This window comes from Bubalus bubalis, chromosome X, assembly GCF_019923935.1.
Source record: "Bubalus bubalis isolate 160015118507 breed Murrah chromosome X, NDDB_SH_1, whole genome shotgun sequence".
NCBI classification, from domain to species: Eukaryota; Metazoa; Chordata; class Mammalia; order Artiodactyla; family Bovidae; genus Bubalus; species Bubalus bubalis.
This window is the reverse complement of record NC_059181.1, coordinates 69,189,016-69,203,615: the sequence shown is the minus strand read 5'-3', so window position 1 is coordinate 69,203,615 and position 14,600 is coordinate 69,189,016.

The following is a 14,600-nucleotide window of genomic DNA, read 5'->3' as shown; positions in this document are numbered from 1 at the left end:
AAGAGTCTTTTCCAACACCACAGTTCAAAAGCATCAATTCTTTGGCACTCAGCTTTCTTCACAGTCCAAGTCTCACATCCATACATGACCACTGGAAAATATGTATTTTTATATGAAAAATACAAAGCATAGAGGGTAGAACCTGAGGTGACCATTGACACAGTAAGATGATTTTTGTTCCTTTCAGAGGTTCCTAATGGCAGATGACTCAGGAAGCCACAGTAACTTTCATATCCAGCTCCAAGGATTCTCCCTCTGTAGCTTATCCTTGGGTCTTACCACATTATGGCTTATGTCTGGCCATTCAACGTAAAGCAATTTTCCACTTGCCACACCGTATATACAGACATACTCATCAGGTAAGTACTCCCTAGAAGTTGAATGTTTTCAGTTGTCCATTTCCCTTAGGAAGTGCAAATAATCATGTATTATATTTCCCCAAAAGAGGAAAGAAATAGGTATAAGTGGTGGGAAATACATTAATGTATTTAATACAATCTTGGAGTCAAAGTTTCTGAATCCTTGCCTTTGTTCTCTTACTGATTCAGATTTAGAAAAACAAACGTTTTTGAGAAGTTCCCAGAATAAACTTTTACCTTGGTTCAAATCAGGGCCAGACTCACCATAAAGGCTTATTTTTATTTGCAAAGGAGTGACTATATTGGCATTCATACAGAATGGACACCCTTTAAATGAATCCTTTCAATGAATTACCTCAGGAAAAACAATTGCTCTGGGAAAATTCCTTTCCAGAACTTACTACTGTCTTTCCCCTGAACTGAGTAACTGCATATTTGTGATCTAGGTTTCATGTGTGCTGCTGATTCCAACAGATCTGTGAAGGCTCAAGTAGAATCAAAGCAGTCTAAATGATAAAATGCTAGACTGGACTCTGTTGAGGAACTTCTGCAATAGTGGCCATGGTTCCAGCATAGTAAATCTTTGCTTTGCCATAGTTATCAGGGAAAGGAGGAGAGAGACTGGGTTTTTTTCATTGATTTATCTAAAGCACTTTGGGGAAATCAAGTTGGTCATAGACTGACATGCTGAATCACATTATACCTCCTCCAACCATCACAGTTCATGCACACACATTTTCTCTCTACCACTTATTATTTTAGTATCCTTTAAAACTGAGATATAATAGACATTAATGTTACATTAGATTCAGGTGTACCACAAAATGATTACAAAAATAAGTCTAGTTATCCATCACCATACATAGTTACAAAATTTTGTTCACGTGATAAGAATTAAGACACACTTTTTTAAAATTTCAAATATTTTTTGAAATATATATTTCAAGTATTATTAGCTGTACTAACCATGCTGTATATTTCATCTCCAGACTTATTTATTTTACTAGAACTTTAGCTTTTGAACACTCTCACACATCTTACACACCTACAATTACTATCTCTGGCAACTAGCAATCCATTATCTGTATCTATAATTTTGAGTTTTGGTTTTCTTTTTGTTTTGTATTTCACATATAAATGAGGTCATATGGTATTAATCTTTCTAGGTCTAACTTATCTCACTTAACATAATGCCTTCAAGGCTCATTCCTGTTATTGAAAATGACAGGATAACCTTCTTTTCTATTTTATTATGAGTAATATTCCATATATATATATATATATATATATATATATATAAAATGTATATGCAAAATTCCAACCAAGAAACCTACCTGGTAAATATTTCCTTCAGAATTGAAGAAGGGATGGAGTTTCCAGAGAAGGAAAAGGTAAAAGAGCTAATTTCTCTTCTCCCTTTGGGCTTCCCTGTTAGCTCAGCTGGTAAAGGATCTGTCTGCAATGCAGGATACCTGGGTTCAGTCCCTAGGTTGGGAAGATCCCATGGAGAAAGGAAAGGCTACCCATTCCAGTATTCTGGCCTGTAGAATTCTATGGACCATGTAGTCTATGGAGTCACAAAGAGTTTGACATGACTGACCAACTTTCACTTTCATTTATCCCTTTAAGACTCATAATGCAAAAGATGATCTGCTTGATATTGTTCCACAATTCCTTTAAGCTATCTTCACATATTTTTAATTATTTTTTCTCTTTGATATCTCATTAGGTGATTTTTCACTACTTTGTCTTGGAGTTCACTGATCCTTCTACTTCATTTGATCTGTTGTTGAACCCACTCTACTGCATTTTTTAGTTCTTGTTTTTCTGCTGTGTGACTTCTACATGGCACTTCCTTATATTTGCTCTTTGTTGCAATTATCACTTTGTTGATTCATTCTTCTTTTAAATTTGGTAAACCTCCTCATATTGTTGTTTTTGACTATTTATCAGCTATATCATTTGTATTTATTTTTAGTTTTTTTAGGTTTTATCTTGTCCTTTTAAAAATATTCCCCTGTTTCATCAATTTCTTTAATTCTGTTTTTGTTTCTGTGCATTAGAATAAATATCCACCTTTCCTAGTCTTAAAAGAGTGGCCTAATATAGAAGATGAAACATCATTTAACCTTGCCCTAGCTGTGGTTGTCTTTCAAGCCTTTGTGATTGTCCGAGCAGTCTACTTTGTTCTTAGTGGTTCCCAGTAACTGAGAGTATGCCAAGATCTGTCCATGTTCCAACAAGCATGATTTCAGTCAGCACCTAGAATGAGGTTGATTGGCAACTAGAACCTTAGGCAACAGGTTTTAAGTCTGCAAATATACCTCTTACAGGGGAAGACTGGGAGATGGGCATTTCTGTCTGTTCCTCTGTACTGAGCCATCAAGTGATAGCCAGTTAAGAACTATTTCTTTGTGTGCTATCATTGACCTGGTGAACACGAGCTCTGCTGGTAACCAGAATAGACTATAGAGGGGTATGTTCTTTGTGTGGCAGTCTCAAAAGCCAGGATGAATTAGGATCAAGATGTCAGAGTAGGAGGACATGCAGCTCACCTCCCCCAACAAACACATCAAAAATGCATCCACATGTGGAACAATTCTAAAGAAAAGTTAACTGGAAACTAGCAGAAGGACTCTTATTCAACCAAAGCTGCAAGTAATATTTCCAAATAATCGAGTAGGACAGGAATAAAAGGCATTGGGTCAGGACCTTCACCACTGGGAAGGACCTATAAGAAGGAGAATGTCTGCACAGGAGGACCCTTATCTTGGGGAATGAGAAGGTCAAACCACAATCCAGGCATTCCAGTCCTGGAGTCCTTTACAGAAGAGATGGGTTCCCTTGCATGATGGAAAATCTGTTACAACAGATAGAAGAGCTGGACAAGCCTTGACTCTATTTGAAAGAAGTGTGTCCATGCTGGCTGTGGACAATCAGGGAAGAGAGAGCCTTGCACTGATGTCTGCCACCTCACTGTATTTCCCAATACAAAGGGGTCTACACCCTGGCCTCACTCAGTCTATACCACAGCCTGGTGCAAAAATCTATACATAGACCCAGTCTAGCTGCAGAGACAGAGACAGACATCCTGAGATATGAACCTGGTGGAACCATAAATATCATCAGCATGCCCACACAGCAGTGGATATAATCACAATGGATATTGTCAGTGTGTGTGCAAAGAGGTGCCATAGGAATAAGCAGCAGTTAAGCACTGAATCTTGGCGGATGGGCCCTGGGAGAGCACTTGATCTAGCTATGCAGAGACAGCCTAGAGGGCTTTAAGTATGGTCTGGATGGGGTGAGAATAACCACTGATGGCACACTCAGAAGTACATGCAGGTTCACCTCCCAGTGAGAGTGTCCTAGTTCCTCTCACTCTACACTTAAGGTTAGCACTAGATCTCAGGCAGAACAGCCCTGGGAGAAGTATGCCATCGAAGCAGCTCAGATCCAAGGCAGCAGCAGTACAGTCATCTCAATTACTGCAGCCTCAATTCCCCAGTCTGATCCACACCACAGTCCTGCACTAGATCTAGTATGAACACAAAAGAGACAGAGATGCAATCGTGGACTACTGAATGGAATCTTGGACAACTCCACAGGCAGTGCAAAAGTCCTCTGTGACTGCATAGGCCTAACTTACTTTAGCAATCACCTTCTTTAGGGAGGAACATGTAATCAAGGGCAATGGAGCATGGGCAAATCTGACCCTCAGGGCTTCTACTCCAACAACTGGGGAGCAGACCTCTCTCCTGGCAGGGCAAGGACAGCCATGGAGCAGAGAGGAAGCTTTGCCTCATGTTCAGCACAGTTTCCAGATACTACAACACAAACTACAACCATCAAGGGAATAATGGACAGCACACTTTAAGGAAAAATGCAGCTGCTGTCTGTAATGAAACCAACCCTTCAACCAAAAATATTGGAAAAGCACAGTCTACACAGGAACACTACCACATAAAACATCCCTTCATAACCACAGTATATGACTATTTCTCATAAATTCACAGAAACTGAGAAAGTTCAGTTCAGTTCAGTTCAATCATTCAGTCGTGTCCAACTCTTTGCGACCCCATAAACCACAGCATGCCAGGCCTCCCTGTCCATCACCAACTTCTGCAGTTCACTCAAACTCATATGCATCGAGTCAGTGATGCCATCCAGCCATCTCATCCTCTGTCGTCCCCTTCTCCTCCTGCCCTCAATCCTTCCCAGCATCAGGGTCTTTTCCAGTGAGTCAACTCTTTGCGTGAGTTGGCCAAAGTATTGGAGTTTCAGCCTCAACATCAGTCCTTCCAATGAACAGAGAAAGTTAAGCAACATGAAAAGGCAGAGGGACTACTCTCAATTAAAATAACAAAAATTCACTGAAAGAACAAATAAGAAAACAGAGTTCACCAACCTACTAGACCTTGAGTTCAAAAAGTGGATTAAAAAGGCTAACTTAATTAAGAAAGAGTATCAATAGAAATGCAGATCACTGTAAAAAGGAACCAGAAACTATAACGATGAACCACTCAGAAATAGAAAATTCAATTGCTGAGATAAAAACCAATCTAGAAGCAATGAACAGCAGGCTAAATGACATGGAAGAATGAATAAGTGAACTGGAAGATAGAATAATGAAAATCACCCAATCAGAACAGCAGAAAGAAAAAAGTTTTAAAAAAATTAAAGCAACATACAATGTCTACGGGATAATATAAAATGTGCTAACCTAAATATAATGGGGTTCCAGAAGATGTAGATAGAGAAAAGGGTTGAAATGTATTTGAAGAAATTATGACTGAAAACTTCCCAAATCTAAAGAAGAAAACAGAAACCCAGGTATAGGAAACAGAATCCAAAAAAAAGAGGTACTCAAACAGATCCATATCAAACATATCATAATTAACATAGCAAAAGAAAAGACAAAGAGAAGATTCTAAAGGCAGTAAAAGAAAAACAGTCATTAACAAGGATACCCATAAGGCTATTAGCTGATTTCTCTGCAGAAATTTTGCAAGCCAGAAAGGAGTCCTGAAAGAGAAAACCTTACAACCTATGATATTCTGTTCATCAAGATGATATTTTAGAATACAAAGATAAAGAATTTCCCAGACAAGGAAATGCTAAAAGAATTAAGCAATAATAAGCCTGCCCTAAAAGAAATATTAAAGGATATTCTATAAATAAAAAAGAAACAAAAAATATAGAAAAAGGAAAATCACAATAGGAAAGGCAAATACATAGAAAGGATTTATGATCCCTTAAGTAGGCCAGTGCACAGATTTAAAAAACAATAAAAATTTAAAAGTCATTTTAATTACAGTTAGCAGCACAAAGATAAAGATGAAGATGCAAAATAGACGTCAAAATCACAATATGTGGGGAAATGGAGTATAAAAATGTAAATCTTTTTAGATGCATTTGAACTTGAATGAATAACAGATTAAAACAAGTAGATATAGTCATGTGTCAATATACTTGAACTTCATGTTAAGCAGAAATCAAAAATATACAATAGATTCACAAAAACCAAAAATAAAAGAACTCAAACACAATAAAAAAGAAAATCATCAGACCACAAAAGTAATAGCAAAAAGAAGAAATGAACACAGAACTACAAAAACAACTGGAAACAAGAATTAAAATGGCAATAAGTACATGCTTATCAATAATTACTTGAAATATTAAAGGACTAAATGCTCTGATTAAAAGACATAGTGTGGCAGATTGGATAAATAAATAAGAATCTACAATAAGCTCTCTACAACAGACTCACTTCAGGGCACACAGACTGAAAGTGAGAGGATGGAAAAAAGATATTCCTTAAAAATGGAAATGACAAGAAAATGGGGATAGCAATACACATATCAGACAAAATAGACTTTAAAATCAAGGTCTAAAGAAAGATAAAAAAATGTATTTTATAATGATAAAGGGATTGATACAAGAAGAGGGTATTACACTCATTAACATATATACACCCAACACAGGAGCACCTAAACATATTAATATAAAACAAATACTAACAGACATAAAGGGGAAATTGACAATAATATAATAATAGTAGCAGAATTTAACACCCCAATGACTTCAATGGAGAGACTGTCCAGACAGAAAATCAGTAAGACAACAAAGGTCCTCAATGACACAACAGTACATTTAAACGTAATTGATATACACAGGCCACTACATCCAGAAAACAGGATACACATTCTTTTCAAGCATACATGGAACATTCTATAGGATAGATTACCTATTAGGTCACAAAACAAGCCTCAAAAAATTTAAGATGATAGATATTATTTTAAGCATACATTCTGGCCATAATGGTATCAAACTATGTACCAATCAAATAAAAAACAAATGGGGGATGAACAAACGCAAGCAGACTACATAATATGCTACCTAAAGAAATCAATGGGCCAATGAGAAAATCAAATAGGAAATCAGAAAATACCTCAAGACAAAGAAAAATGTAAACACATTACAACACTTAGGAAATGCAGCAAAAGAAGTTCTAAGAGGGAAGTTCATAGTAATACGGGCCTTCCTTGAGAAATTAGAAAAACCTCAAATAAACCCTCTAACTCATTATTGAAAAGAATTAGAATCAGAGCAAGCATCCCCCCCACCAAACAACAACAACAAAAAAAAAACCCAGTCAGCAAAGGAAAGGAAATAATAAAGGTCAGAGGGGAAACAAATAAAATAGAGATCAAAAAATAGAAAGATCCATAACATCAAGAGCTTTTTTTTTCTTCTCTTTTTTAAGATAAGTAAAATCAACAAACCTTTAACCAAGCTCACTAAGGAAAAAAAAAAAAAAAAACAGGACCCAAATAAACAAAATTTAAAAATGAAAGAGGAGAAATAACCACTGATATCAGATATACAGAAAACTTACAAGAGAATACTATGAACAGTTATAAGCCAACAAATGGACAACCTAGAAAAAATAGACAAATTGCTACAAACATAAAGCCTGCCAAAACCAATTCTATAAGAAACAGATAATTTAAACAGACTAATCACTAGGAAATGAAGCATAATCTATTAAAAAAAAAAAAAAACTCTCCATGAAAACAAAGTACAGGGCAAAACACTTTCACTGAGGAATTCTAGAAAACAATTCTACCAAACAAATAAGAATTTATACCTATCTTTCTCAAACTATTTCAAAAACTTGAAGAGGAGGGAACACTCCCAAATTCATTCTATGAAGCCATCATCACCTAGATATCAAAACTAGACAAAGACACTACAAAATAAAGGAAAAGAAAAAAAAATTCAGGCCAATATCCTTGATGATCAACAATGCAAAATTTCCAATCAAAATTTTAGTAAACTGAATTCAAGAATACATAAAAAGGATTAAACATACTGGGCAAGTTATATTCCTTCCAGGGTCACAAGAATAGCTCAACAAACACAAATCAATCAATATGATACACCACATTAATAAAAAGAAACAGAAAAACCACATTAGCATCTCAATCAGTTCAGTTCAGTCGCTCAGTCGTGTCCGACTCTTTGTGACCCCATGAATGGCAGCACGCCAGGCCTACCTGTCCAACTGCCGGAGTTCACCCAGACTCACGTCCATCGAGTCAGTGATGCCATCCAGCCATCTCATCCTCTGTCGTCCCCTTCTCCTATTGTCCCCAATCCTTCCCAGCATCAGAGTCATTTCCAATGAGTCAACTCTTTGCATGAGGTGGCCAAAGTACTGGAGTTTCAGCTTTAGCATCATTCCTTCCAAAGAAATCCCAGGGCTGATCTCCTTTAGAATGGACTGGTTGGATCTCCTTGCAGTCCAAGGGACTCTCAAGAGTCTTCTCCAACACCACAGTTCAAAAGCATCAGTTCTTTGGCACTCAGCTTTCTTCACAGTCCAACTCTCACATCCATACATGACCACTGGAAAAAACCATAACCTTGACTAGTCAGACCTTTGTTGGCAAAGTAATGTCTGTGCTTTTGAATATGCTATCTAGGTTGGTCATAACTTTCCTTCCAAGGAGTAAGCATCTTTTAATTTCATGGCTACAGTCACCATCTGCAGTGATTTTGGAGCCCCCCAAAAATAAAGTCTGACATTGTTTCCACTGTTTCCCCATCTATTTCCCATGATGTGACGGAACCAGATGCCATAATCTTCATTTTTTGAATGTTGAGCTTTAAGCCAACTTTTTCACTCTCATCTTTCACTTTTATTAAGAGGCTTTTTAGTTCCTCTTCACTTTCTGCCATAAGGATGGTGTCATCTGCATATCTGAGGTTATTGAGATTTCTCCCGGCAATCTTGATTCCAGCTTGTGCTTCTTCCAGCCCAGCATTTCTCATGTATTCTGCATAGAAATTAAATAAGCAGGGTGACAATATACAGCCTTGACTTACTCCTTTTCCTATTTGGAACCAGTCTGTTGTTCCATGTCCAGTTCTAACTGTTGCTTCCTGACCTGCATATAGGTTTCTCAAGAGGCAGGTCAGGTGGTCCAGTATTCCCATCTCTTTCAGAATTTTCCACAGTTTATTGTGTCCACACAGTCAAAGGCTTTGGCATAGTCAATAAAGCAGAAATAGATGTTTTTCTGGAACTCTCTTGCTTTTTCCATGATCCAGCAGATGTTGACAATTTGATCTCTGGTTCCTCTGCCTTTTCTAAAACCAGCTTGAACATCTGGAAGTTCTCAATTGGATTTCAATGTGTCTATTGAGATCTGGAAGCATCTCAATAGACACAGAAAAAGCAAATTTTCACCAAAGTGAAAAATAAACACAATTAGACTTTAAAGTTTTTCCTCTTATAGTCCCACCTTGTCTCACTGAGTATATAGCTCAGATTTTAATATGATTCTTTCAAAATCTGAAAGATTCCACACACTCAATTGGGTGGCAGAAATTCGTTTTCACATAGAAAGGTGAATTATCTTACTCTCTGAAATCTTTCGGTTCAGTTCAGTCTCTCAGTCGTGTCTTTGAGACCCCATGAACCACAGCATGTCAGGCCTCCCTGTCCATCACCAACTCCCAGAGTCCACCCAAACCCATCTCCATCGAGTTGGTGATGCCATCCAACTATCTTATCCTTTGTCGTCCCCTTCTTCTCCTGCCCTTAATCTTTCCCAGCATCAGGGTCTTTTCAAGTGAGTCAGCTCTTCACATCAGGCGGTCAAAGTATTGGAGTTTCAGCTTCAACATCAGCCCTTCCAATGAACACCCAGGACTGATCTCCTTTAGGATGGACTGGTTGGATCTCCTTGCAGTCCAAGGGACTCTCAAGAGTCTTCTCCAATACCACAGTTCAACAGCATCAATTCTTTGGTGCTCAGCTTTCTTTATAGTCTAACTCTCACACCCATACATGACTACTGGAAAAACCATAGTCTTGACTAGATGGACCTTTGTTGCCAAAGTAATGTCTCTGCTTTTTAATATGCTGCTTGAAAAGACAGCTCAATGGACATGAGTTTGGGCAAACTCCAGAAGATAGTGAAGGACAGGAAAGCCTGGAGTACTACAGTCCATGGGGTTGACTGAGAGATTGAACAACAACTAAGTAAATAAATATATATTCTCCAAAGAGGACATACAGATTGTCAAGACACCCATGAAAATATGTTCAACACCCATATTAGAAAAATGCAAATCAAAACTATAATGAGATGTCACCTCATACCAGCCAGAGTGGCTCTCATCAAAAAATCCACAAATAATAAATACTGGAGAGAGTGTGGAGAGAAGGGAACCCTCCTACACTGTTAGTGGGAATGTAAACTGGTACAGTCACTGCAAAAACAATATGGAGCTTCCTTAAAAAAACTAAGCTTAAAGCCACAATAACACCTTGCAATCCCATCCTGTTCATATATCCAGATAAAAACATGACCCAAAAGGAAACATGCACCCCAGTTTTCATCATAGCACTGTTTACAATAGACAAAACATGGAAGCAACCTAAATGTCCATCAACAGAGGAATGGATAAAGAAGATGTGGTACATATATAAATGGAATATTACTCAGCCATTAAACATAATGAAATTATCCCATTTTCAGCAACATGGATGGGCCTAAAGAGTGTCATACTGAGTGAAGCAACTCAGACAGAGAAGGAGAAATACCATATGTCATTCTTTATCTGTGGAATCTAGAAAGATATTATACAAATGATATGATACTTACAAAACAGAAAGAGACTCACAGAGAACACATTTACGGTTGCCAGAGGGATGGGATAGTTAGGGAGTTTGGGATGGGCATGTACACACTGAAATATTTAAAATGGGTAACAAACAAAGACCTATTTGTACAGCACATGGAACTCTGCCCAATGTTATATGGCAGCCTGGACGGAAATGGGGTTTGATGGAGAATGCAAGCTGTATATGTATGGCTGAGTCCCTTTGCTGTTCACCTGAAATTATCACAACGTTGTTAACCGGCTATGCCCCACTGCAAGATAAAAAGTTTAAAAGAAAAAAAAAAAAAAAAGATTAAAACAACAACAAAAAATAAGTGGTAGACCAGGAATGTCAGGCTGCACACTTAATTCTTATTTTACCCTGATTCACATTATAATCTTCCTTCTTCTTTAGTTTAATCTGACTTTTAATGCAAAGTTGTAATTTAGAATTATTATGAAGATGGGCTTTGGATTTAGACCTGGATTTGAATCTCAGCTCTACCATTTACTAGCTGTCTGGCCTTGAGCATTTTACTTAACTTTTCTGATCTTTCATTTCTTGCCTTCCATAAAATAAGCTTAAAAACAACAACTAGGGGTTTATGTGAAAAATAAATTTGTATGCTGAATATCACAGGCTTTGTACACAGTAGATACTCAGTTCATTATCCCCTTTCCTCAAAGGAATATACATATTGGCCATGACAATTAACCTCTAGATATTTAGCCTGTGTGTTTCACCACTCTTACTCTCACTATTACCACCGAAACTACTCAACTGGACCCATCCTTTGTTACCCAGCCTAATAACACCTCAAATTCATGTTTATACTTGTGTTCAAACTGAAGAACTTTTCTTGCCTCTTCCCAAACTTCACTTACACATCTCTGTGTTCTGTGAATGATAATGGCTATTAATATGTTACTCTTCTAAAGTTCAACATTTATTTGTGTTTTACTAGGATCACTTGAGAGTCCCTTGGACTGCAAGGAGATCCAACCAGTCCATTCTTTTTTTTTTTTTTTTAATTTTATTTTATTTTTAGACTTTACATAACTGTATTAGTTTTGCCAAATATCAAAATGAATCCGCCACAGGTATACATGTGTTCTGGAGATCAGTCTTGGGTGTTCTTTGGAAAGAATGATGCTAAAGCTGAAACTCCAGTAGTTTGGCCACCTCATGCGAAGAGTTGACTCATTGGAAAAGACTCTGATGCTGGGAGGGATTGGGGACAGGAGGAAAAGGGGACGATGGAGGATGAGATGGCTGGATGGCATCACTGACTCGATGGACGTGAGTTGAGTAAACTACGGGAGTCAGTGATGGACAGGGAGGCCTGGTGTGCTGTGGTTCATGGGGCCATAAAGAGTCAGACACGACTGAGTGACAGAACTGAACTGAACTGAGGATCACCTTGGAGAAGGAAATGGCAACCCACTCCAGTGTTCTTGCCTGGAGAATCCCAGGGCCGGGGGAGCCTGGTGGGCTGCCGTCTATGGGGTCGCACAGAGTTGGACACGACTGAAATGACTTAGAAGCAGCAGCAGCAGGACCACCTAAATACTTATTATCTAATTCCAAGGATAGCATTTATTTTTGTCTGCCCAGGACCATGAAGTCACAGAACAAAACAGTTATAAGTTAAATGAAAAAAAGTAAAAAAATTAGAACCTTGAATTCTAGTAAAATTAGCTTTCAAAAATTTCACATGCTTCAAAGTGTTTGGGTTTATTTCTTTTTGAGAACAAATAAAACACTCCTTTTACCCAAGTATAAAGAAATAGAGGAAAATAAATTCTAATCAACAAATAAAAAAAAAAAAAAACAAGAGGTCAGTCTCAAATCTCAGACAATTAGCAAACCCTGCATTAAGTGGTACTCTTGCAGCTTCATCAAATAGTGACTTTGGTTCTCCTCTGATTTCCACATCTCCAGGGGTGGCATTAGTAGCCTCCTTTCTCTCGTTGTCATTGCCAGACCAAAAATCTCTCTTTATTATGTACCACAATTGTTGTCCTTCGAGATAAATGACACATGGCTCTACCATCCTCTCCTTCCATTTTGATGCTATCTGTTGATCACTGCTCTTTTCATTTCATGAAGGCCCTATATCTAAGCTACTTTTCCACTTTAAATCTGCATGTCATCTAGAGAGATTTTCATGTCCATGTAAATAATCCAACTACTACCTTAGCCCTCTTTCATGGATCACAGTCTTGTTGCAGTGAAGGGGCTTGCATAATTCAATGAAGCCATGAGCCATGCCAGGCAGGGAAACCAAGATGGACAGGTCATAATGAAGAGTTCTGACAAAACTTGGTCCACTGGAGGAGGTAATGGAAAAACACTCCAGTATTCTTGCCTGAAGAAACCTATAAACAGTATGAAAAGGCAAAAAGGTATGACATCATAAGATGAACACCCCAGGTCGAAAGGTATCAAATATGCTACTGGGGGAGGAGCAGAAGGCAATTATTAATAACTCCAGAGAGAATGAAGTGTCTGGGCCAAAGCGGAAATGATGCTCAGTTATGGATGTGTTGGGTGGTGAAATTAAAGTTTGATGCTGTAAAGAACAATATTTCATAGGAACCTAGAATGTTAGGCCCGTGAATCAAGGTAAATTGGATGTGGCCAAGCAGGAGATGATAAGAGTGAACACTGACATTTTAGGAATCAGTGAACTAAAATGGAAGGGCATGGTTGAATTTAATTCAGATGACCATTATATCTACTACTGTGGCCAAGAATCCCTGAGAAGAAATGCAGTAGCCCTCATAGTCAACAAGAGTTTGAAATTCAGTACTTGGTTGCAGTCTCAAAAACAACAGAATGATCTGGGCATGTTTCCAAGGCAAATCATTCAACATCACATTTATCCAAGTCTATGCGCCAACTACTAATGCTGAAGAAGCTGAAGTTGACTGGATCTATAATACCTACAATACCTTCTAGACTAAACACCAAAAACAGATGTCCCTTTTCATCATAAAGGATTGAAATGCAAGAGTAGGAAGTCAAGTGATACCTGGAATAACAGGCAAGTTTGGCCTAGGAGTACAAAATGAAACAGGGGAAAGGCTAACAGAGTTTTGTCAAGAGAACACATTAGTCATAACAAACATCCTCTTCAAACAACACAAGAGAAGACTCTACACATGGACATCACCAGATGGTCAACACCAAAATCAGATTGCGTCTATTCTTTGCAGCTGAAGATGAAGAAGCTGTATACAGTCAGCAAAAACAAGACCTGGAGCTGACTGTGGCTTAGATCATGAGCCCCTTATTGCAAAATTCAGCCTTAAATGGAATAAAATGAGGAAAACCACTAGGCTATTCAGGTATGATATAGATCAAATCTCATATGATTGTGGAGGTGAGGAATAGATTCAAGGGATTAGATCTGGTAGACCAAGTGCCTGAAGAACTATGGGCGGAGGTTTGTAACACTGTACAGGAAGCAGTGACCAAAATCATGCCAAAGAAAAAGAAATGCAAGAAGGCAAAGTGGTTGTCTGAGGGGGCCTTGCAAATAGCTCTGAGAAGAAAAGAAGAAAATGGCAAGGGATAAAGGGAAAGATATATCCAATTGAATGTATAGTTCTAGAGAAGAGCAAGGAGAGATAAGAAGGTCTTCTTAAATGAACAATACAAAGAAATAGAGGGATAAAGTAGAATGGGAAAGACTAAAGAGCTCTTCTAGAAGTTCTACCAACCTTGAGGATGACAAAAATTTAATACCAGGGCTGCTTGCTATCCGGGGGCCATTTTTCTTAGAAACTGTCTTTGGATTGTTTGTCTACAGTTTACCTTTAAAATTCAGGTGCTACTTAGCAGCTTCCCTAGGAGTTTCTCTGAGGAGCAGATAAAAGAAGAAAAAAAGAAAAGGGGAAAAGGGACCTTCTCAAAGTACAAAATTATGGTGTTGGCTTATTTTCTTCACTGTCACTTCAGCTGCACCTTTGGGAATGGTTACAGGTGTTAAGCAAAGTTACCAAAGGGTTAAGCACTATGCTTCAAGAAGACTGAAGCACACCCAGCTTACGTAGTATCTC